This window comes from Pseudophryne corroboree, chromosome 3, assembly GCF_028390025.1.
Source record: "Pseudophryne corroboree isolate aPseCor3 chromosome 3, aPseCor3.hap2, whole genome shotgun sequence".
Taxonomy (NCBI): Eukaryota; Metazoa; Chordata; class Amphibia; order Anura; family Myobatrachidae; genus Pseudophryne; species Pseudophryne corroboree.
In genome coordinates, this window is record NC_086446.1 from 116,526,352 (window position 1) to 116,542,858 (window position 16,507).

Consider the following 16,507-nt stretch of genomic DNA (forward strand, 5'->3'; position numbering starts at 1 on the left):
CAGAACGGTGTTGGCAGTATAAAATTATCTACAGCACCTTGTATTCCCAGGTGGTCTCCCATCCAAGTACTAACCAGGCCCAACACTGCTTAGCTTCCAAGATCAGAGGAGATTGGGCGTATCCAGTGTGGTGTGGCTGTAGATGAGCTTTATGGTTTCTGTTAGAACTTTTCTACTTCTAACTACTGGTTCATAAATGAATACTTTTGAAAATGGAATGCATCAACAGAACGGTGTTGGTAGTATAAAAATATCTACAGCACCTTGTATTCCCAGGTGGTCTCCCATCCAAGTACTAACCAGGCCCAACACTGCTTCGCTTCCAAGATCAGATGAGATTGGGCGTATCCAGTGTGGTGTGGCTGTAGATGAGCTTTATGGTTTCTGTTAGAACTTTTCTACTTCTAACTACTGGTTCATAAATGAATACGTTTGAAAATGGAATGCATCAACAGAACGGTGTTGGCAGTATAAAAATATCTACAGCACCTTGTATTCCCAGGTGGTCTCCCATCCAAGTACTAACCAGGCCCAACACTGCTTAGCTTCCAAGATCAGATGAGATTGGGTGTATACAATGTGGTGTGGCTGAAGATGAGTTTTATAGTGTCTGTTAGAACTTTTCTACTTCTAACTACTGGTTCATAAATGAATACGTTTGAAAATGGAATGCATCAACAGAACGGTGTTGGTAGTATAAAAATATCTACAGCACCTTGTATTCCCAGGTGGTCTCCCATCCAAGTACTAACCAGGCCCAACACTGCTTAGCTTCCAAGATCAGAAGAGATTGGGCGTATCCAGTGTGGTGTGGCTGTAGATGAGCTTTGTGGTTTCTGTTAGAACTTTTCTACTTCTAACTACTGGTTCATAAATGAATACGTTTGAAAATGGAATGCAACAACAGAACGGTGTTGGCAGTATTAAAATATCTACAGCACCTTGTATTCCCAGGTGGTCTCCCATCCAAGTACTAACCAGGCCCAACACTGCTTAGCTTCCAAGATCAGATGAGATTGGGCGTATCCAGTGTGGTGTGGCTGTAGATGAGCTTTGTGGTTTCTGTTTGAACTTTTCTACTTCTAACTACTGGTTCATAAATGAATACATTTGAAAATTGAATGCATCAACAGAACGGTGTTGGCAGTATAAAAATATCTACAGCACCTTGTATTCCCAGGTGGTCTCCCATCCAAGTACTTACCAGGCCCAACACTGCTTAGCTTCCAAGATCAGATGAGATTGGGTGTATCCAGTGAGGTGTGGCTGTAGATGAGCTTTGTGGTTTCTGTTAGAACTTTTCTACTTCTAACTACTGGTTCATAAATGAATACGTTTGAAAATGGAATGCATCAACAGAACGGTGTTGGTAGTATAAAAATATCTACAGCACCTTGTATTCCCAAGTGGTCTCCCATCCAAGTACTAACCAGGCCCAACACTGCTTAGCTTCCAAGATCAGATGAGATTGGGCGTATCCAGTGTGGTGTGGCTATAGATGAGCTTTATGGTTTCTGTTAGAACTTTTCTACTTCTAACTACTGGTTCATAAATGAATACGTTTGAAAATGGAATGCATCAACAGAACGGTGTTGGCAGTATAAAAATATCTACAGCACCTTGTATTCTCAGGTGGTCTCCCATCCAAGTACTAACCAGGCCCAACACTGCTTAGCTTCCAAGATCAGATGAGATTGGGTGTATCCAATGTGGTGTGGCTGTAGATGAGCTTTATGATTTCTGTTAGAACTTTTCTACTTCTAACTACTGGTACATAAATGAATATGTTTGAAAATGGAATGCATCAACAGAACGGTGTTGGTAGTATAAAAATATCTATAGCACCTTGTATTCCCAGGTGGTCTCCCATCCAAGTACTAACCAGGCCCAACACTGCTTAGCTTCCAAGATCAGATGAGATTGGGCGTATCCAGTGTGGTGTGGCTGTATATGAGCTTTATGGTTTCTGTTAGAACTTTTCTACTTCTAACTACTGGTTCATAAATGAATACTTTTGAAAATGGAATGCATCAACAGAACGGTGTTGGTAGTATAAAAATATCTACAGCACCTTGTATTCCCAGGTGGTCTCCCATCCAAGTACTAACCAGGCCCAACACTGCTTAGCTTCCAAGATCAGATGAGATTGGGCGTATCCAGTGTGGTGTGGCTGTAGATGAGCTTTACAGTTTCTGTTAGAACTTTTCTACTTCTAACTACTGGTTCATAAATGAATACGTTTGAAAATGGAATGCATCAACAGAACGGTGTTGGTAGTATAAAAATATCTACAGCACCTTGTATTCCCAGGTGGTCTCCCATCCAAGTACTAACCAGGCCCAACACTGCTTAGCTTCCAAGATCAGATGAGATTGGGCGTATCCAGTGTGGTGTGGCTGTAGATGAGCTTTATGGTTTCTGTTAGAACTTTTCTACTTCTAACTACTGGTTCAAAAATGAATACGTTTGAAAATGGAATGCATCAACACAACGGTGTTGGCAGTATAAAAATATCTACAGCACCTTGTATTCCCAGGTGGTCTCCCATCCAAGTACTAACCAGGCCCAACACTGCTTAGCTTCCAAGATCAGATGAGATTGGGTGTATCCAGTGTGGTGTGGCTGTAGATGAGCTTTATGGTTTCTGTTAGAACTTTTCTACTTCTAACTACTGGTTCATAAATGAATACGTTTGAAAATGGAATGCATCAACAGAACGGTGTTGGTAGTATAAAAATATCTACAGCACCTTGTATTCCCAGGTGGTCTCCCATCCAAGTACTAACCAGGCCCAACACTGCTTAGCTTCCAAGATCAGATGAGATTGGGCGTATCCAGTGTGGTGTGGCTGTAGATGAGCTTTGTGGTTTCTGTTAGAACTTTTCTACTTCTAACTACTGGTTCATAAATGAATACGTTTGAAAATGGAATGCATCAACAGAACGGTGTTGGCAGTATAAAAAATGTCTACAGCACCTTGTATTCCCAGGTGGTCTCCCATACAAGTACTAACCAGGCCCAACACTGCTTAGCTTCCAAGATCAGATGAGATTGGGCGTATCCAGTGTGCTGTGACTGTAGATGAGCTTTGTGGTTTCTGTTAGAACTTTTCTACTTCTAACTACTGGTTCATAAATGAATACATTTGAAAATTGAATGCATCAACAGAACGGTGTTGGCAGTATAAAAATATCTACAGCACCTTGTATTCACAGGTGGTCTCCCATCCAAGTACTAAGCAGGCCCAACACTGCTTAGCTTCCAAGATCAGATGAGATTGGGCGTATCTAGTGTGGTGTGGCTGTCGATGAGCTTTGTGGTTTCTGTTAGAACTTTTCTACTTCTAACTACTGGTTCATAAATTAATATGTTTGAAAATGGAATGCATCAACAGAACGGTGTTGGCAGTATAAAAATATATACAGCACCTTGTATTCCCAGGTGGTCTCCCATCCAAGTACTAACCAGGCCCAACACTGCTTAGCTTCCAAGATCAGAGGAGATTGGGCGTATCCAGTGTGGTGTTGCTGTAGATGAACTTTCTGGTTTCTGTTAGTACTTTTCTACTTCTAACTACTGGTTTATAAATGAATACGTTTTAAAATGGAATGCATCAACAGAACGGTGTTGGCAGTATAAAATTATCTACAGCACCTTGTATTCCCAGGTGGTCTCCCATCCAAGTACTAACCAGGCCCAACACTGCTTAGCTTCCAAGATCAGATGAGATTGGGCGTATCCAGTGTGGTGTGGCTGTAGATGAACTTTGTAGTTTCTGTTAGAACTTTTCTACTTCTAACTACTGGTTCATAAATGAATACGTTTTAAAATGGAATGCATCAACAGAACGGTGTTGGCAGTATAAAATTATCTACAGCACCTTGTATTCCCAGGTGGTCTCCCATCCAAGTACTAACCAGGCCCAACACTGCTTAGCTTCCAAGATCAGATGAGATTGGGCGTATCCAGTGTGGTGTGGCTGTAGATGAGCTTTATGGTTTCTGTTAGAACTTTTCTACTTCTAACTACTGGTTCATAAATGAATACTTTTGAAAATGGAATGCATCAACAGAACGGTGTTGGTAGTATAAAAATATCTACAGCACCTTGTATTCCCAGGTGGTCTCCCATCCAAGTACTAACCAGGCCCAACACTGCTTCGCTTCCAAGATCAGATGAGATTGGGCGTATCCAGTGTGGTGTGGCTGTAGATGAGCTTTTTGGTTTCTGTTAGAACTTTTCTACTTCTAACTACTGGTTCATAAATGAATACTTTTGAAAATGGAATGCATCAACAGAACGGTGTTGGTAGTATAAAAATATCTACAGCACCTTGTATTCCCAGGTGGTCTCCCATCCAAGTACTAACCAGGCCCAACACTGCTTCGCTTCCAAGATCAGATGAGATTGGGCGTATCCAGTGTGGTGTGTCTGTAGATGAGCTTTATGGTTTCTGTTAGAACTTTTCTACTTCTAACTACTGGTTCATAAATTAATACTTTTGAAAATGGAATGCATCAACAGAACGGTGTTGGTAGTATAAAAATATCTACAGCACCTTGTATTCCCAGGTGGTCTCCCATCCAAGTACTAACCAGGCCCAACACTGCTTAGCTTCCAAGATCAGATGAGATTGGGCGTATCCAGTGTGGTGTGTATGTTGATGAGCTTTACGGTTTCTGTTAGAACTTTTCTACTTCTAACTACTGGTTCATAAATTAATACTTTTGAAAATGGAATGCATCAACAGAACGGTGTTGGTAGTATAAAAATATCTACAGCACCTTGTATTCCCAGGTGGTCTCCCATCCAAGTACTAACCAGGCCCAACACTGCTTAGCTTCCAAGATCAGATGAGATTGGGCGTATCCAGTGTGGTGTGGCTGTAGATGAGCTTTATGGTTTCTGTTAGAACTTTTCTACTTCTAACTACTGGTTCAAAAATGAATACGTTTGAAAATGGAATACATCAACACAATGGTGTTGGCAGTATAAAAATATCTACAGCACCTTGTATTCCCAGGTGGTCTCCCATCCAAGTACTAACCAGGCCCAACACTGCTTAGCTTCCAAGATCAGATGAGATTGGGTGTATCCAGTGTGGTGTGGCTGTAGATGAGCTTTATGGTTTCTGTTAGAACTTTTCTACTTCTAACTACTGGTTCATAAATGAATACGTTTGAAAATGGAATGCATCAACAGAACGGTGTTGGTAGTATAAAAATATCTACAGCACCTTGTATTCCCAGGTGGTCTCCCATCCAAGTACTAACCAGGCCCAACACTGCTTAGCTTCCAAGATCAGATGAGATTGGGCGTATCCAGTGTGGTGTGGCTGTAGATGAGCTTTGCGGTTTCTGTTAGAACTTTTCTACTTCTAACTACTGGTTCATAAATGAATACGTTTGAAAATGGAATGCATCAACAGAACGGTGTTGGCAGTATAAAAAATGTCTACAGCACCTTGTATTCCCAGGTGGTCTCCCATACAAGTACTAACCAGGCCCAACACTGCTTAGCGTCCAAGATCAGATGAGATTGGGCGTATCCAGTGTGGTGTGACTGTAGATGAGCTTTGTGGTTTCTGTTTGAACTTTTCTACTTCTAACTACTGGTTCATAAATGAATACTTTTGAAAATGGAATGCATCAACAGAACGGTGTTGGTAGTATAAAAATATCTACAGCACCTTGTATTCCCAGGTGGTCTCCCATCCAAGTACTAACCAGGCCCAACACTGCTTCGCTTCCAAGATCAGATGAGATTGGGCGTATCCAGTGTGGTGTGTCTGTAGATGAGCTTTATGGTTTCTGTTAGAACTTTTCTACTTCTAACTACTGGTTCATAAATGAATACTTTTGAAAATGGAATGCATCAACAGAACGGTGTTGGTAGTATAAAAATATCTACAGCACCTTGTATTCCCAGGTGGTCTCCCATCCAAGTACTAACCAGGCCCAACACTGCTTCGCTTCCAAGATCAGATGAGAGTGGGCGTATCCAGTGTGGTGTGGCTGTAGATGAGCTTTATGGTTACTGTTAGAACTTTTCTACTTCTAACTACTGGTTCATAAATGAATACTTTTGAAAATGGAATGCATCAACAGAACGGTGTTGGTAGTATAAAAATATCTACAGCACCTTGTATTCCCAGGTGGTCTCCCATCCAAGTACTAACCAGGCCCAACACTGCTTAGCTTCCAAGACCAGATGAGATTGGGCGTATCCAGTGTGGTGTGGCTGTAGATGAGCTTTATGGTTTCTGTTAGAACTTTTCTACTTCTAACTACTGGTTCATAAATGAATACTTTTGAAAATGGAATGCATCAACAGAACGGTGTTGGTAGTATAAAAATATCTACAGCACCTTGTATTCCCAGGTGGTCTCCCATCCAAGTACTAACCAGGCCCAACACTGCTTCGCTTCCAAGATCAGATGAGATTGGGCGTATCCAGTGTGGTGTGGCTGTAGATGAGCTTTATGGTTTCTGTTAGAACTTTTCTACTTCTAACTACTGGTTCATAAATGAATACGTTTGAAAATGGAATGCATCAACAGAACGGTGTTGGCAGTATAAAAATATCTACAGCACCTTGTATTCCCAGGTGGTCTCCCATCCAAGTACTAACCAGGCCCAACACTGCTTAGCTTCCAAGATCAGATGAGATTGGGTGTATCCAATGTGGTGTGGCTGAAGATGAGTTTTATAGTGTCTGTTAGAACTTTTCTACTTCTAACTACTGGTTCATAAATGAATACTTTTGAAAATGGAATGCATCAACAGAACGGTGTTGGTAGTATAAAAATATCTACAGCACCTTGTATTCCCAGGTGGTCTCCCATCCAAGTACTAACCAGGCCCAACACTGCTTCGCTTCCAAGATCAGATGAGATTGGGCGTATCCAGTGTGGTGTGGCTGTAGATGAGCTTTTTGGTTTCTGTTAGAACTTTTCTACTTCTAACTACTGGTTCATAAATGAATACTTTTGAAAATGGAATGCATCAACAGAACGGTGTTGGTAGTATAAAAATATCTACAGCACCTTGTATTCCCAGGTGGTCTCCCATCCAAGTACTAACCAGGCCCAACACTGCTTCGCTTCCAAGATCAGATGAGATTGGGCGTATCCAGTGTGGTGTGTCTGTAGATGAGCTTTATGGTTTCTGTTAGAACTTTTCTACTTCTAACTACTGGTTCATAAATGAATACTTTTGAAAATGGAATGCATCAACAGAACGGTGTTGGTAGTATAAAAATATCTACAGCACCTTGTATTCCCAGGTGGTCTCCCATCCAAGTACTAACCAGGCCCAACACTGCTTCGCTTCCAAGATCAGATGAGATTGGGCGTATCCAGTGTTGTGTGGCTGTAGATGAGCTTTATGGTTTCTGTTAGAACTTTTCTACTTCTAACTACTGTTTCATAAATGAATACTTTTGAAAATGGAATGCATCAACAGAACGGTGTTGGTAGTATAAAAATATCTACAGCACCTTGTATTCCCAGGTGGTCTCCCATCCAAGTACTAACCAGGCCCAACACTGCTTAGCTTCCAAGACCAGATGAGATTGGGCGTATCCAGTGTGGTGTGGCTGTAGATGAGCTTTATGGTTTCTGTTAGAACTTTTCTACTTCTAACTACTGGTTCATAAATGAATACTTTTGAAAATGGAATGCATCAACAGAACGGTGTTGGTAGTATAAAAATATCTACAGCACCTTGTATTCCCAGGTGGTCTCCCATCCAAGTACTAACCAGGCCCAACACTGCTTCGCTTCCAAGATCAGATGAGATTGGGCGTATCCAGTGTGGTGTGGCTGTAGATGAGCTTTATGGTTTCTGTTAGAACTTTTCTACTTCTAACTACTGGTTCATAAATGAATACGTTTGAAAATGGAATGCATCAACAGAACGGTGTTGGCAGTATAAAAATATCTACAGCACCTTGTATTCCCAGGTGGTCTCCCATCCAAGTACTAACCAGGCCCAACACTGCTTAGCTTCCAAGATCAGAAGAGATTGGGCGTATCCAGTGTGGTGTGGCTGTAGATGAGCTTTGTGGTTTCTGTTAGAACTTTTCTACTTCTAACTACTGGTTCATAAATGAATACGTTTGAAAATGGAATGCAACAACAGAACGGTGTTGGCAGTATAAAAATATCTACAGCACCTTGTATTCCCAGGTGGTCTCCCATCCAAGTACTAACCAGGCCCAACACTGCTTAGCTTCCAAGATCAGATGATATTGGGCGTATCCAGTGTGGTGTGGCTGTAGATGAGCTTTGTGGTTTCTGTTTGAACTTTTCTACTTCTAACTACTGGTTCATAAATGAATACGTTTGAAAATGGAATGCATCAACAGAACGGTGTTGGTAGTATTAAAATATCTACAGCACCTTGTATTCCCAGGTGGTCTCCCATCCAAGTACTAACCAGGCCCAACACTGCTTAGCTTCCAAGATCAGATGAGATTGGGCGTATCCAGTGTGGTGTGGCTATAGATGAGCTTTATGGTTTCTGTTAGAACTTTTCTACTTCTAACTACTGGTTCATAAATGAATACGTTTGAAAATGGAATGCATCAACAGAACGGTGTTGGCAGTATAAAAATATCTACAGCACCTTGTATTCTCAGGTGGTCTCCCATCCAAGTACTAACCAGGCCCAACACTGCTTAGCTTCCAAGATCAGATGAGATTGGGTGTATCCAATGTGGTGTGGCTGTAGATGAGCTTTATGGTTTCTGTTAGAACTTTTCTACTTCTAACTACTGGTTCATAAATGAATATGTTTGAAAATGGAATGCATCAACAGAACGGTGTTGGTAGTATAAAAATATCTACAGCACCTTGTATTCCCAGGTGGTCTCCCATCCAAGTACTAACCAGGCCCAACACTGCTTAGCTTCCAAGATCAGATGAGATTGGGCGTATCCAGTGTGGTGTGGCTGTAGATGAGCTTTATGGTTTCTGTTAGAACTTTTCTACTTCTAACTACTGGTTCATAAATGAATACTTTTGAAAATGGAATGCATCAACAGAACGGTGTTGGTAGTATAAAAATATCTACAGCACCTTGTATTCCCAGGTGGTCTCCCATCCAAGTACTAACCAGGCCCAACACTGCTTAGCTTCCAAGATCAGATGAGATTGGGCGTATCCAGTGTGGTGTGGCTGTAGATGAGCTTTACGGTTTCTGTTAGAACTTTTCTACTTCTAACTACTGGTTCATAAATGAATACATTTGAAAATGGAATGCATCAACAGAACGGTGTTGGTAGTATAAAAATATCTACAGCACCTTGTATTCCCAGGTGGTCTCCCATTCAAGTACTAACCAGGCCCAACACTGCTTAGCTTCCAAGATCAGATGAGATTGGGCGTATCTAGTGTGGTGTGGCTGTAGATGAGCTTTATGGTTTCTGTTAGAACTTTTCTACTTCTAACTACTGGTTCATAAATGAATACGTTTGAAAATGGAATGCATCAACACAACGGTGTTGGCAGTATAAAAATATCTACAGCACCTTGTATTCCCAGGTGGTCTCCCATCCAAGTACTAACCAGGCCCAACACTGCTTAGCTTCCAAGATCAGATGAGATTGGGTGCATCCAGTGTGGTGTGGCTGTAGATGAGCTTTCTGGTTTCTGTTAGAACTTTTCTACTTCTAACTACTGGTTCATAAATGAATACGTTTGAAAATGGAATGCATCAACAGAACGGTGTTGGTAGTATAAAAATATCTACAGCACCTTGTATTCCCAGGTGGTCTCCCATCCAAGTACTAACCAGGCCCAACACTGCTTAGCTTCCAAGATCAGATGAGATTGGGCGTATCCAGTGTGGTGTGGCTGTAGATGAGCTTTGTGGTTTCTGTTAGAACTTTTCTACTTCTAACTACTGGTTCATAAATGAATACGTTTGAAAATGGAATGCATCAACAGAACGGTGTTGGCAGTATAAAAAATGTCTACAGCACCTTGTATTCCCAGGTGGTCTCCCATACAAGTACTAACCAGGCCCAACACTGCTTAGCTTCCAAGATCAGATGAGATTGGGCGTATCCAGTGTGGTGTGGCTGTAGATGAGCTTTATGTTTTCTGTTAGAACTTTTCTACTTCTAACTACTGGTTCATAAATGAATACGTTTGAAAATGGAATGCATCAACACAACGGTGTTGGCAGTATAAAAATATCTACAGCACCTTGTATTCCCAGGTGGTCTCCCATCCAAGTACTAACCAGGCCCAACACTGCTTAGCTTCCAAGATCAGATGAGATTGGGTGTATCCAGTGTGGTGTGGCTGTAGATGAGCTTTATGGTTTCTGTTAGAACTTTTCTACTTCTAACTACTGGTTCATAAATGAATACGTTTGAAAATGGAATGCATCAACAGAACGGTGTTGGTAGTATAAAAATATCTACAGCACCTTGTATTCCCAGGTGGTCTCCCATCCAAGTACTAACCAGGCCCAACACTGCTTAGCTTCCAAGATCAGATGAGATTGGGTGTATCCAGTGTGGTGTGGCTGTAGATGAGCTTTGTGGTTTCTGTTAGAACTTTTCTACTTCTAACTACTGGTTCATAAATGAATACGTTTGAAAATGGAATGCATCAACAGAACGGTGTTGGCAGTATAAAAAATGTCTACAGCACCTTGTATTCCCAGGTGGTCTCCAATACAAGTACTAACCAGGCCCAACACTGCTTAGCTTCCAAGATCAGATGAGATTGGGCGTATCCAGTGTGGTGTGACTGTAGATGAGCTTTGTGGTTTCTGTTTGAACTTTTCTACTTCTAACTACTGGTTCATAAATGAATACATTTGAAAATTGAATGCATCAACAGAACGGTGTTGGCAGTATAAAAATATCTACAGCACCTTGTATTCACAGGTGGTCTCCCATTCAAGTATTAAGCAGGCCCAACACTGCTTAGCTTCCAAGATCAGATGAGATTGGGCGTATCTAGTGTGGTGTGGCTGTCGATGAGCTTTGTGGTTTCTGTTAGAACTTTTCTACTTCTAACTACTGGTTCATAAATTAATATGTTTGAAAATGGAATGCATCAACAGAACGGTGTTGGCAGTATAAAATTATCTACAGCACCTTGTATTCCCAGGTGGTCTCCCATCCAAGTACTAACCAGGCCCAACACTGCTTAGCTTCCAAGATCAGATGAGATTGGGCGTATCCAGTGTGGTGTGGCTGTAGATGAACTTTGTAGTTTCTGTTAGAACTTTTCTACTTCTAACTACTGGTTCATAAATGAATACGTTTTAAAATGGAATGCATCAACAGAACGGTGTTGGCAGTATAAAATTATCTACAGCACCTTGTATTCCCAGGTGGTCTCCCATCCAAGTACTAACCAGGCCCAACACTGCTTAGCTTCCAAGATCAGATGAGATTGTGCGTATCCAGTGTGGTGTGGCTGTAGATGAGCTTTATGGTTTCTGTTAGAACTTTTCTACTTCTAACTACTGGTTCATAAATGAATACTTTTGAAAATGGAATGCATCAACAGAACGGTGTTGGTAGTATAAAAATATCTACAGCACCTTGTATTCCCAGGTGGTCTCCCATCCATGTACTAACCAGGCCCAACACTGCTTCGCTTCCAAGATCAGATGAGATTGGGCGTATCCAGTGTGGTGTGGCTGTAGATGAGCTTTTTGGTTTCTGTTAGAACTTTTCTACTTCTAACTACTGGTTCATAAATGAATACTTTTGAAAATGGAATGCATCAACAGAACGGTGTTGGTAGTATAAAAATATCTACAGCACCTTGTATTCCCAGGTGGTCTCCCATCCAAGTACTAACCAGGCCCAACACTGCTTCGCTTCCAAGATCAGATGAGATTGGGCGTATCCAGTGTGGTGTGTCTGTAGATGAGCTTTATGGTTTCTGTTAGAACTTTTCTACTTCTAACTACTGGTTCATAAATGAATTCTTTTGAAAATGGAATGCATCAACAGAACGGTGTTGGTAGTATAAAAATATCTACAGCACCTTGTATTCCCAGGTGGTCTCCCATCCAAGTACTAACCAGGCCCAACACTGCTTCGCTTCCAAGATCAGATGAGATTGGGCGTATCCAGTGTGGTGTGGCTGTAGATGAGCTTTATGGTTTCTGTTAGAACTTTTCTACTTCTAACTACTGGTTCTTAAATGAATACGTTTGAAAATGGAATGCATCAACAGAACGGTGTTGGCAGTATAAAAATATCTACAGCACCTTGTATTCCCAGGTGGTCTCCCATCCAAGTACTAACCAGGCCCAACACTGCTTAGCTTCCAAGATCAGATGAGATTGGGCGTATCCAGTGTGGTGTGGCTGTAGATGAGCTTTGTGGTTTCTGTTTGAACTTTTCTACTTCTAACTACTGGTTCATAAATGAATACATTTGAAAATTGAATGCATCAACAGAACGGTGTTGGCAGTATAAAAATATCTACAGCACCTTGTATTCCCAGGTGGTCTCCCATCCAAGTACTTACCAGGCCCAACACTGCTTAGCTTCCAAGATCAGATGAGATTGGGCATATCCAGTGTGGTGTGGCTGTAGATGAGCTTTGTGGTTTCTGTTAGAACTTTTCTACTTCTAACTACTGGTTCATAAATGAAAATGTTTGAAAATGGAATGCATCAACAGAACGGTGTTGGCAGTATAAAAATATATACAGCACCTTGTATTCCCAGGTGGTCTCCCATCCAAGTACTAACCAGGCCCAACACTGCTTAGCTTCCAAGATCAGATGAGATTGGGCGTATCCAGTGTGGTGTGGCTGTAGATGAGCTTTGTGGTTTCTGTTAGAACTTTTCTACTTCTAACTACTGGTTTATAAATGAATACGTTTTAAAATGGAATGCATCAACAGAATGGTGTTGTCAGTATAAAATTATCTACAGCACCTTGTATTCCCAGGTGGTCTCCCATCCAAGTACTAACCAGGCCCAACACTGCTTGGCTTCCAAGATCAGATGAGATTGGGCATATCCCGTGTGGTGTGGCTGTAGAAGAGCTTTATGGTTTCTGTTAGTACTTTTCTACTTCTAACTACTGGTTCATAAATGAATACGTTTGAAAATGGAATGCATCAACAGAACGGTGTTGGTAGTATAAAAATATCTACAGCACCTTGTATTCCCAGGTGGTCTCCCATCCAAGTACTAACCAAGCCCAACACTACTTAGCTTCCAAGATCAGATGAGATTGGGCGTATCCAGTGTGGTGTGTCGTGGCTGTAGATGAGCTTTATGGTTTCTGTTAGAACTTTTCTACTTCTAACTACTGGTTCATAAATGAATACGTTTGAAAATGGAATGCATCAACAGAACGGTGTTGGTAGTATTAAAATATCTACAGCACCTTGTATTCCCAGGTGGTCTCCCATCCAAGTACTAACCAGGCCCAACACTGCTTAGCTTCCAAGATCAGATGAGATTGGGCGTATCCAGTGTGGTGTGGCTGTAGATGAGCTTTGTGTTTTCTGTTAGAACTTTTCTACTTCTAACTACTGGTTCATAAATGAATACGTTTGAAAATGGAATGCATCAACAGAACGGTGTTGGCAGTATAAAAATATCTACAGCACCTTGTATTCCCAGGTGGTCTCCCATCCAAGTACTAACCAGGCCCAACACTGCTTAGCTTCCAAGATCAGATGAGATTGGGCGTATCCAGTGTAGTGTGGCTGTAGATGAGCTTTGTGGTTTCTGTTTGAACTTTTCTACTTCTAACTACTGGTTCATAAATGAATACATTTGAAAATTGAATGCATCAACAGAACGGTGTTGGCAGTATAAAATTATCTACAGCACCTTGTATTCCCAGGTGGTCTCCCATCCAAGTACTAACCAGGCCCAACACTGCTTAGCTTCCAAGATCAGATGAGATTGGGCGTATCCAGTGTGGTGTGGCTGTAGATGAACTTTGTAGTTTCTGTTAGAACTTTTCTACTTCTAACTACTGGTTCATAAATGAATACGTTTTAAAATGGAATGCATCAACAGAACGGTGTTGGCAGTATAAAATTATCTACAGCACCTTGTATTCCCAGGTGGTCTCCCATCCAAGTACTAACCAGGCCCAACACTGCTTAGCTTCCAAGATCAGATGAGATTGGGCGTATCCAGTGTGGTGTGGCTGTAGATGAGCTTTGTGGTTTCTGTTAGAACTTTTCTACTTCTAACTACTGGTTTATAAATGAATACGTTTTAAAATGGAATGCATCAACAGAACGGTGTTGGCAGTATAAAATTATCTACAGCACCTTGTATTCCCAGGTGGTCTCCCATCCAAGTACTAACCAGGCCCAACACTGCTTGGCTTCCAAGATCAGATGAGATTGGGCATATCCCGTGTGGTGTGGCTGTAGAAGAGCTTTATGGTTTCTGTTAGTACTTTTCTACTTCTAACTACTGGTTCATAAATGAATACGTTTGAAAATGGAATGCATCAACAGAACGGTGTTGGTAGTATAAAAATATCTACAGCACCTTGTATTCCCAGGTGGTCTCCCATCCAAGTACTAACCAAGCCCAACACTGCTTAGCTTCCAAGATCAGATGAGATTGGGCGTATCCAGTGTGGTGTGTCGTGGCTGTAGATGAGCTTTATGGTTTCTGTTAGAACTTTTCTACTTCTAACTACTGGTTCATAAATGAATACGTTTGAAAATGGAATGCATCAACAGAACGGTGTTGGTAGTATAAAAATATCTACAGCACCTTGTATTCCCAGGTGGTCTCCCATCCAAGTACTAACCAGGCCCAACACTGCTTAGCTTCCAAGATCAGATGAGATTGGGCGTATCCAGTGTGGTGTGGCTGTAGATGAGCTTTGTGTTTTCTGTTAGAACTTTTCTACTTCTAACTACTGGTTCATAAATGAATACGTTTGAAAATGGAATGCATCAACAGAACGGTGTTGGCAGTATAAAAATATCTACAGCACCTTGTATTCCCAGGTGGTCTCCCATCCAAGTACTAACCAGGCCCAACACTGCTTAGCTTCCAAGATCAGATGAGATTGGGCGTATCCAGTGTGGTGTGGCTGTAGATGAGCTTTGTGGTTTCTGTTTGAACTTTTCTACTTCTAACTACTGGTTCATAAATGAATACATTTGAAAATTGAATGCATCAACAGAACGGTGTTGGCAGTATAAAATTATCTACAGCACCTTGTATTCCCAGGTGGTCTCCCATCCAAGTACTAACCAGGCCCAACACTGATTAGCTTCCAAGATCAGATGAGATTGGCGTATCCAGTGTGGTGTGGCTGTAGATGAACTTTGTAGTTTCTGTTAGAACTTTTCTACTTCTAACTACTGGTTCATAAATGAATACGTTTTAAAATGGAATGCATCAACAGAACGGTGTTGGCAGTATAAAATTATCTACAGCACCTTGTATTCCCAGGTGGTCTCCCATCCAAGTACTAACCAGGCCCAACACTGCTTAGCTTCCAAGATCAGATGAGATCGGGCGTATCCAGTGTGGTGTGGCTGTAGATGAGCTTTATGGTTTCTGTTAGAACTTTTCTACTTCTATCTACTGGTTCATAAATGAATACTTTTGAAAATGGAATGCATCAACAGAACGGTGTTGGTGGTATAAAAATATCTACAGCACCTTGTATTCCCAGGTGGTCTCCCATCCAAGTACTAACCAGGCCCAACACTGCTTTGCTTCCAAGAACAGATGAGATTTGGCGTATCCAGTGTGGTGTGGCTGTAGATGAGCTTTACGGTTTCTGTTAGAACTTTTCTACTTCTAACTACTGGTTCATAAATGAATACGTTTGAAAATGGAATGCATCAACAGAACGGTGTTGGTAGTATAAAAATATCTACAGCACCTTGTATTCCCAGGTGGTCTCCCATCCAAGTACTAACCAGGCCCAACACTGCTTAGCTTCCAAGATCAGATGAGATTGGGTGTATCCAATGTGGTGTGGCTGTAGATGAGCTTTATAGTTTCTGTTAGAACTTTTCTACTTCTAACTACTGGTTCATAAATGAATACGTTTGAAAATGGAATGCATCAACAGAACGGTGTTGGCAGTATAAAAATATCTACAGCACCTTGTATTCCCAGGTGGTCTCCCATCCAAGTACTAACCAGGCCCAACACTGCTTAGCTTCCAAGATCAGAAGAGATTGGGCATATCCAGTGTGGTGTGGCTGTAGATGAACTTTGTAGTTTCTGTTAGAACTTTTCTACTTCTAACTACTGGTTCATAAATGAATACGTTTTAAAATGGAATGCATCAACAGAACGGTGTTGGCAGTATAAAATTATCTACAGCACCTTGTATTGCCAGGTGGTCTCCCATCCAAGTACTAACCAGGCCCAACACTGCTTAGCTTCCAAGATCAGATGAGATTGGGCGTATCCAGTGTGGTGTGGCTGTAGATGAGCTTTACGGTTTCTGTTAGAACTTTTCTACTTCTAACTACTGGTTCATAAATGAATACGTTTGAAAATGGAATGCA

The 16,507-nt window shown here is 41.4% G+C and overlaps 61 non-coding genes and 12 pseudogenes across 61 annotated transcripts; all 73 read right to left on the reverse strand.

The window, feature by feature from the left end:
* Positions 1-25: 25 nt before the first annotated feature.
* Positions 26-144, reverse strand: LOC135062704 (5S ribosomal RNA). Its single transcript, XR_010249051.1, has one exon. It is a non-coding gene; the product is annotated as a 5S ribosomal RNA (ribosomal RNA).
* A 107-nt stretch (positions 145-251) lies between these two features.
* LOC135058906 (5S ribosomal RNA) lies at positions 252-370 on the reverse strand. Its single transcript, XR_010245328.1, has one exon. It is a non-coding gene; the product is annotated as a 5S ribosomal RNA (ribosomal RNA).
* Positions 371-477: 107 nt separating this feature from the next.
* LOC135063647 (5S ribosomal RNA) lies at positions 478-596 on the reverse strand. Its single transcript, XR_010249972.1, has one exon. It is a non-coding gene; the product is annotated as a 5S ribosomal RNA (ribosomal RNA).
* Positions 597-703: 107 nt separating this feature from the next.
* On the reverse strand, positions 704-822 carry LOC135061232 (5S ribosomal RNA). Its single transcript, XR_010247619.1, has one exon. It is a non-coding gene; the product is annotated as a 5S ribosomal RNA (ribosomal RNA).
* Positions 823-929: 107 nt separating this feature from the next.
* Positions 930-1,048, reverse strand: LOC134899877 (5S ribosomal RNA). The gene has a single exon (XR_010173426.1). It is a non-coding gene; the product is annotated as a 5S ribosomal RNA (ribosomal RNA).
* A 107-nt stretch (positions 1,049-1,155) lies between these two features.
* On the reverse strand, positions 1,156-1,274 carry LOC134900984 (5S ribosomal RNA). The gene has a single exon (XR_010174484.1). It is a non-coding gene; the product is annotated as a 5S ribosomal RNA (ribosomal RNA).
* Positions 1,275-1,381: 107 nt separating this feature from the next.
* LOC135060255 (5S ribosomal RNA) lies at positions 1,382-1,500 on the reverse strand. The gene has a single exon (XR_010246646.1). It is a non-coding gene; the product is annotated as a 5S ribosomal RNA (ribosomal RNA).
* A 107-nt stretch (positions 1,501-1,607) lies between these two features.
* Positions 1,608-1,726, reverse strand: LOC134901197 (5S ribosomal RNA). The gene has a single exon (XR_010174688.1). It is a non-coding gene; the product is annotated as a 5S ribosomal RNA (ribosomal RNA).
* Positions 1,727-1,833: 107 nt separating this feature from the next.
* Positions 1,834-1,952, reverse strand: LOC135070617 (5S ribosomal RNA). The gene has a single exon (XR_010256774.1). It is a non-coding gene; the product is annotated as a 5S ribosomal RNA (ribosomal RNA).
* A 107-nt stretch (positions 1,953-2,059) lies between these two features.
* On the reverse strand, positions 2,060-2,178 carry LOC134899889 (5S ribosomal RNA). Its single transcript, XR_010173437.1, has one exon. It is a non-coding gene; the product is annotated as a 5S ribosomal RNA (ribosomal RNA).
* Positions 2,179-2,285: 107 nt separating this feature from the next.
* Positions 2,286-2,404, reverse strand: LOC134899900 (5S ribosomal RNA). Its single transcript, XR_010173446.1, has one exon. It is a non-coding gene; the product is annotated as a 5S ribosomal RNA (ribosomal RNA).
* Positions 2,405-2,511: 107 nt separating this feature from the next.
* Positions 2,512-2,630, reverse strand: LOC134885724 (5S ribosomal RNA). Its single transcript, XR_010169832.1, has one exon. It is a non-coding gene; the product is annotated as a 5S ribosomal RNA (ribosomal RNA).
* A 107-nt stretch (positions 2,631-2,737) lies between these two features.
* Positions 2,738-2,856, reverse strand: LOC134899911 (5S ribosomal RNA). The gene has a single exon (XR_010173455.1). It is a non-coding gene; the product is annotated as a 5S ribosomal RNA (ribosomal RNA).
* A 108-nt stretch (positions 2,857-2,964) lies between these two features.
* On the reverse strand, positions 2,965-3,083 carry LOC134890095 (5S ribosomal RNA; annotated as a pseudogene).
* A 107-nt stretch (positions 3,084-3,190) lies between these two features.
* LOC134890780 (5S ribosomal RNA) lies at positions 3,191-3,309 on the reverse strand (annotated as a pseudogene).
* Positions 3,310-3,416: 107 nt separating this feature from the next.
* On the reverse strand, positions 3,417-3,535 carry LOC134886621 (5S ribosomal RNA). The gene has a single exon (XR_010170701.1). It is a non-coding gene; the product is annotated as a 5S ribosomal RNA (ribosomal RNA).
* Positions 3,536-3,642: 107 nt separating this feature from the next.
* LOC134899922 (5S ribosomal RNA) lies at positions 3,643-3,761 on the reverse strand. Its single transcript, XR_010173465.1, has one exon. It is a non-coding gene; the product is annotated as a 5S ribosomal RNA (ribosomal RNA).
* Positions 3,762-3,868: 107 nt separating this feature from the next.
* Positions 3,869-3,987, reverse strand: LOC134899934 (5S ribosomal RNA). The gene has a single exon (XR_010173473.1). It is a non-coding gene; the product is annotated as a 5S ribosomal RNA (ribosomal RNA).
* A 107-nt stretch (positions 3,988-4,094) lies between these two features.
* LOC135058907 (5S ribosomal RNA) lies at positions 4,095-4,213 on the reverse strand. Its single transcript, XR_010245329.1, has one exon. It is a non-coding gene; the product is annotated as a 5S ribosomal RNA (ribosomal RNA).
* Positions 4,214-4,320: 107 nt separating this feature from the next.
* LOC135069366 (5S ribosomal RNA) lies at positions 4,321-4,439 on the reverse strand. Its single transcript, XR_010255549.1, has one exon. It is a non-coding gene; the product is annotated as a 5S ribosomal RNA (ribosomal RNA).
* A 107-nt stretch (positions 4,440-4,546) lies between these two features.
* Positions 4,547-4,665, reverse strand: LOC134890069 (5S ribosomal RNA; annotated as a pseudogene).
* Positions 4,666-4,772: 107 nt separating this feature from the next.
* Positions 4,773-4,891, reverse strand: LOC134899946 (5S ribosomal RNA). Its single transcript, XR_010173478.1, has one exon. It is a non-coding gene; the product is annotated as a 5S ribosomal RNA (ribosomal RNA).
* Positions 4,892-4,998: 107 nt separating this feature from the next.
* On the reverse strand, positions 4,999-5,117 carry LOC134885839 (5S ribosomal RNA). Its single transcript, XR_010169943.1, has one exon. It is a non-coding gene; the product is annotated as a 5S ribosomal RNA (ribosomal RNA).
* A 107-nt stretch (positions 5,118-5,224) lies between these two features.
* On the reverse strand, positions 5,225-5,343 carry LOC134899957 (5S ribosomal RNA). Its single transcript, XR_010173482.1, has one exon. It is a non-coding gene; the product is annotated as a 5S ribosomal RNA (ribosomal RNA).
* Positions 5,344-5,451: 108 nt separating this feature from the next.
* LOC134886919 (5S ribosomal RNA) lies at positions 5,452-5,570 on the reverse strand (annotated as a pseudogene).
* A 107-nt stretch (positions 5,571-5,677) lies between these two features.
* Positions 5,678-5,796, reverse strand: LOC135069367 (5S ribosomal RNA). The gene has a single exon (XR_010255550.1). It is a non-coding gene; the product is annotated as a 5S ribosomal RNA (ribosomal RNA).
* Positions 5,797-5,903: 107 nt separating this feature from the next.
* On the reverse strand, positions 5,904-6,022 carry LOC134884608 (5S ribosomal RNA). The gene has a single exon (XR_010168751.1). It is a non-coding gene; the product is annotated as a 5S ribosomal RNA (ribosomal RNA).
* A 107-nt stretch (positions 6,023-6,129) lies between these two features.
* Positions 6,130-6,248, reverse strand: LOC135061067 (5S ribosomal RNA). Its single transcript, XR_010247459.1, has one exon. It is a non-coding gene; the product is annotated as a 5S ribosomal RNA (ribosomal RNA).
* A 107-nt stretch (positions 6,249-6,355) lies between these two features.
* Positions 6,356-6,474, reverse strand: LOC135058908 (5S ribosomal RNA). Its single transcript, XR_010245330.1, has one exon. It is a non-coding gene; the product is annotated as a 5S ribosomal RNA (ribosomal RNA).
* Positions 6,475-6,581: 107 nt separating this feature from the next.
* LOC135061446 (5S ribosomal RNA) lies at positions 6,582-6,700 on the reverse strand. The gene has a single exon (XR_010247826.1). It is a non-coding gene; the product is annotated as a 5S ribosomal RNA (ribosomal RNA).
* A 107-nt stretch (positions 6,701-6,807) lies between these two features.
* LOC135058909 (5S ribosomal RNA) lies at positions 6,808-6,926 on the reverse strand. The gene has a single exon (XR_010245331.1). It is a non-coding gene; the product is annotated as a 5S ribosomal RNA (ribosomal RNA).
* Positions 6,927-7,033: 107 nt separating this feature from the next.
* LOC135069368 (5S ribosomal RNA) lies at positions 7,034-7,152 on the reverse strand. Its single transcript, XR_010255551.1, has one exon. It is a non-coding gene; the product is annotated as a 5S ribosomal RNA (ribosomal RNA).
* Positions 7,153-7,259: 107 nt separating this feature from the next.
* Positions 7,260-7,378, reverse strand: LOC134884842 (5S ribosomal RNA). Its single transcript, XR_010168974.1, has one exon. It is a non-coding gene; the product is annotated as a 5S ribosomal RNA (ribosomal RNA).
* A 107-nt stretch (positions 7,379-7,485) lies between these two features.
* LOC135061068 (5S ribosomal RNA) lies at positions 7,486-7,604 on the reverse strand. Its single transcript, XR_010247460.1, has one exon. It is a non-coding gene; the product is annotated as a 5S ribosomal RNA (ribosomal RNA).
* Positions 7,605-7,711: 107 nt separating this feature from the next.
* LOC135058910 (5S ribosomal RNA) lies at positions 7,712-7,830 on the reverse strand. Its single transcript, XR_010245332.1, has one exon. It is a non-coding gene; the product is annotated as a 5S ribosomal RNA (ribosomal RNA).
* Positions 7,831-7,937: 107 nt separating this feature from the next.
* Positions 7,938-8,056, reverse strand: LOC135061233 (5S ribosomal RNA). The gene has a single exon (XR_010247620.1). It is a non-coding gene; the product is annotated as a 5S ribosomal RNA (ribosomal RNA).
* Positions 8,057-8,163: 107 nt separating this feature from the next.
* LOC135069134 (5S ribosomal RNA) lies at positions 8,164-8,282 on the reverse strand. Its single transcript, XR_010255323.1, has one exon. It is a non-coding gene; the product is annotated as a 5S ribosomal RNA (ribosomal RNA).
* Positions 8,283-8,389: 107 nt separating this feature from the next.
* Positions 8,390-8,508, reverse strand: LOC134901817 (5S ribosomal RNA). Its single transcript, XR_010175296.1, has one exon. It is a non-coding gene; the product is annotated as a 5S ribosomal RNA (ribosomal RNA).
* Positions 8,509-8,615: 107 nt separating this feature from the next.
* LOC134901199 (5S ribosomal RNA) lies at positions 8,616-8,734 on the reverse strand. Its single transcript, XR_010174690.1, has one exon. It is a non-coding gene; the product is annotated as a 5S ribosomal RNA (ribosomal RNA).
* Positions 8,735-8,841: 107 nt separating this feature from the next.
* On the reverse strand, positions 8,842-8,960 carry LOC134899969 (5S ribosomal RNA). The gene has a single exon (XR_010173495.1). It is a non-coding gene; the product is annotated as a 5S ribosomal RNA (ribosomal RNA).
* A 107-nt stretch (positions 8,961-9,067) lies between these two features.
* LOC134899981 (5S ribosomal RNA) lies at positions 9,068-9,186 on the reverse strand. The gene has a single exon (XR_010173503.1). It is a non-coding gene; the product is annotated as a 5S ribosomal RNA (ribosomal RNA).
* A 107-nt stretch (positions 9,187-9,293) lies between these two features.
* On the reverse strand, positions 9,294-9,412 carry LOC135067073 (5S ribosomal RNA). Its single transcript, XR_010253301.1, has one exon. It is a non-coding gene; the product is annotated as a 5S ribosomal RNA (ribosomal RNA).
* Positions 9,413-9,519: 107 nt separating this feature from the next.
* On the reverse strand, positions 9,520-9,638 carry LOC134901052 (5S ribosomal RNA). The gene has a single exon (XR_010174549.1). It is a non-coding gene; the product is annotated as a 5S ribosomal RNA (ribosomal RNA).
* Positions 9,639-9,745: 107 nt separating this feature from the next.
* On the reverse strand, positions 9,746-9,864 carry LOC134899992 (5S ribosomal RNA). Its single transcript, XR_010173516.1, has one exon. It is a non-coding gene; the product is annotated as a 5S ribosomal RNA (ribosomal RNA).
* A 108-nt stretch (positions 9,865-9,972) lies between these two features.
* LOC135066348 (5S ribosomal RNA) lies at positions 9,973-10,091 on the reverse strand. Its single transcript, XR_010252597.1, has one exon. It is a non-coding gene; the product is annotated as a 5S ribosomal RNA (ribosomal RNA).
* Positions 10,092-10,198: 107 nt separating this feature from the next.
* Positions 10,199-10,317, reverse strand: LOC134885958 (5S ribosomal RNA). Its single transcript, XR_010170058.1, has one exon. It is a non-coding gene; the product is annotated as a 5S ribosomal RNA (ribosomal RNA).
* A 107-nt stretch (positions 10,318-10,424) lies between these two features.
* On the reverse strand, positions 10,425-10,543 carry LOC134886076 (5S ribosomal RNA). The gene has a single exon (XR_010170171.1). It is a non-coding gene; the product is annotated as a 5S ribosomal RNA (ribosomal RNA).
* A 108-nt stretch (positions 10,544-10,651) lies between these two features.
* LOC134890914 (5S ribosomal RNA) lies at positions 10,652-10,770 on the reverse strand (annotated as a pseudogene).
* A 107-nt stretch (positions 10,771-10,877) lies between these two features.
* On the reverse strand, positions 10,878-10,996 carry LOC134894865 (5S ribosomal RNA; annotated as a pseudogene).
* Positions 10,997-11,103: 107 nt separating this feature from the next.
* LOC134900004 (5S ribosomal RNA) lies at positions 11,104-11,222 on the reverse strand. Its single transcript, XR_010173529.1, has one exon. It is a non-coding gene; the product is annotated as a 5S ribosomal RNA (ribosomal RNA).
* Positions 11,223-11,329: 107 nt separating this feature from the next.
* On the reverse strand, positions 11,330-11,448 carry LOC135064325 (5S ribosomal RNA). Its single transcript, XR_010250634.1, has one exon. It is a non-coding gene; the product is annotated as a 5S ribosomal RNA (ribosomal RNA).
* Positions 11,449-11,555: 107 nt separating this feature from the next.
* Positions 11,556-11,674, reverse strand: LOC135068328 (5S ribosomal RNA). The gene has a single exon (XR_010254532.1). It is a non-coding gene; the product is annotated as a 5S ribosomal RNA (ribosomal RNA).
* Positions 11,675-11,781: 107 nt separating this feature from the next.
* LOC135069369 (5S ribosomal RNA) lies at positions 11,782-11,900 on the reverse strand. Its single transcript, XR_010255552.1, has one exon. It is a non-coding gene; the product is annotated as a 5S ribosomal RNA (ribosomal RNA).
* Positions 11,901-12,007: 107 nt separating this feature from the next.
* Positions 12,008-12,126, reverse strand: LOC135058911 (5S ribosomal RNA). The gene has a single exon (XR_010245333.1). It is a non-coding gene; the product is annotated as a 5S ribosomal RNA (ribosomal RNA).
* A 107-nt stretch (positions 12,127-12,233) lies between these two features.
* LOC134900013 (5S ribosomal RNA) lies at positions 12,234-12,352 on the reverse strand. The gene has a single exon (XR_010173536.1). It is a non-coding gene; the product is annotated as a 5S ribosomal RNA (ribosomal RNA).
* A 107-nt stretch (positions 12,353-12,459) lies between these two features.
* Positions 12,460-12,578, reverse strand: LOC135062372 (5S ribosomal RNA). The gene has a single exon (XR_010248723.1). It is a non-coding gene; the product is annotated as a 5S ribosomal RNA (ribosomal RNA).
* Positions 12,579-12,685: 107 nt separating this feature from the next.
* Positions 12,686-12,804, reverse strand: LOC135061764 (5S ribosomal RNA). Its single transcript, XR_010248136.1, has one exon. It is a non-coding gene; the product is annotated as a 5S ribosomal RNA (ribosomal RNA).
* A 107-nt stretch (positions 12,805-12,911) lies between these two features.
* On the reverse strand, positions 12,912-13,030 carry LOC134889128 (5S ribosomal RNA; annotated as a pseudogene).
* A 107-nt stretch (positions 13,031-13,137) lies between these two features.
* LOC134893869 (5S ribosomal RNA) lies at positions 13,138-13,261 on the reverse strand (annotated as a pseudogene).
* Positions 13,262-13,368: 107 nt separating this feature from the next.
* LOC134900024 (5S ribosomal RNA) lies at positions 13,369-13,487 on the reverse strand. Its single transcript, XR_010173547.1, has one exon. It is a non-coding gene; the product is annotated as a 5S ribosomal RNA (ribosomal RNA).
* A 107-nt stretch (positions 13,488-13,594) lies between these two features.
* LOC135060746 (5S ribosomal RNA) lies at positions 13,595-13,713 on the reverse strand. The gene has a single exon (XR_010247136.1). It is a non-coding gene; the product is annotated as a 5S ribosomal RNA (ribosomal RNA).
* A 107-nt stretch (positions 13,714-13,820) lies between these two features.
* On the reverse strand, positions 13,821-13,939 carry LOC134900027 (5S ribosomal RNA). Its single transcript, XR_010173550.1, has one exon. It is a non-coding gene; the product is annotated as a 5S ribosomal RNA (ribosomal RNA).
* A 107-nt stretch (positions 13,940-14,046) lies between these two features.
* On the reverse strand, positions 14,047-14,165 carry LOC134900029 (5S ribosomal RNA). Its single transcript, XR_010173552.1, has one exon. It is a non-coding gene; the product is annotated as a 5S ribosomal RNA (ribosomal RNA).
* A 107-nt stretch (positions 14,166-14,272) lies between these two features.
* Positions 14,273-14,391, reverse strand: LOC134889129 (5S ribosomal RNA; annotated as a pseudogene).
* Positions 14,392-14,498: 107 nt separating this feature from the next.
* On the reverse strand, positions 14,499-14,622 carry LOC134891802 (5S ribosomal RNA; annotated as a pseudogene).
* Positions 14,623-14,729: 107 nt separating this feature from the next.
* Positions 14,730-14,848, reverse strand: LOC134900030 (5S ribosomal RNA). Its single transcript, XR_010173553.1, has one exon. It is a non-coding gene; the product is annotated as a 5S ribosomal RNA (ribosomal RNA).
* Positions 14,849-14,955: 107 nt separating this feature from the next.
* Positions 14,956-15,074, reverse strand: LOC134900031 (5S ribosomal RNA). The gene has a single exon (XR_010173554.1). It is a non-coding gene; the product is annotated as a 5S ribosomal RNA (ribosomal RNA).
* Positions 15,075-15,181: 107 nt separating this feature from the next.
* Positions 15,182-15,299, reverse strand: LOC134889000 (5S ribosomal RNA; annotated as a pseudogene).
* Positions 15,300-15,406: 107 nt separating this feature from the next.
* LOC134901586 (5S ribosomal RNA) lies at positions 15,407-15,525 on the reverse strand. The gene has a single exon (XR_010175072.1). It is a non-coding gene; the product is annotated as a 5S ribosomal RNA (ribosomal RNA).
* A 107-nt stretch (positions 15,526-15,632) lies between these two features.
* On the reverse strand, positions 15,633-15,751 carry LOC134889002 (5S ribosomal RNA; annotated as a pseudogene).
* A 107-nt stretch (positions 15,752-15,858) lies between these two features.
* Positions 15,859-15,977, reverse strand: LOC135059778 (5S ribosomal RNA). Its single transcript, XR_010246177.1, has one exon. It is a non-coding gene; the product is annotated as a 5S ribosomal RNA (ribosomal RNA).
* Positions 15,978-16,084: 107 nt separating this feature from the next.
* Positions 16,085-16,203, reverse strand: LOC135066172 (5S ribosomal RNA). The gene has a single exon (XR_010252427.1). It is a non-coding gene; the product is annotated as a 5S ribosomal RNA (ribosomal RNA).
* Positions 16,204-16,310: 107 nt separating this feature from the next.
* On the reverse strand, positions 16,311-16,429 carry LOC135068886 (5S ribosomal RNA). Its single transcript, XR_010255077.1, has one exon. It is a non-coding gene; the product is annotated as a 5S ribosomal RNA (ribosomal RNA).
* Positions 16,430-16,507: the final 78 nt, after the last annotated feature.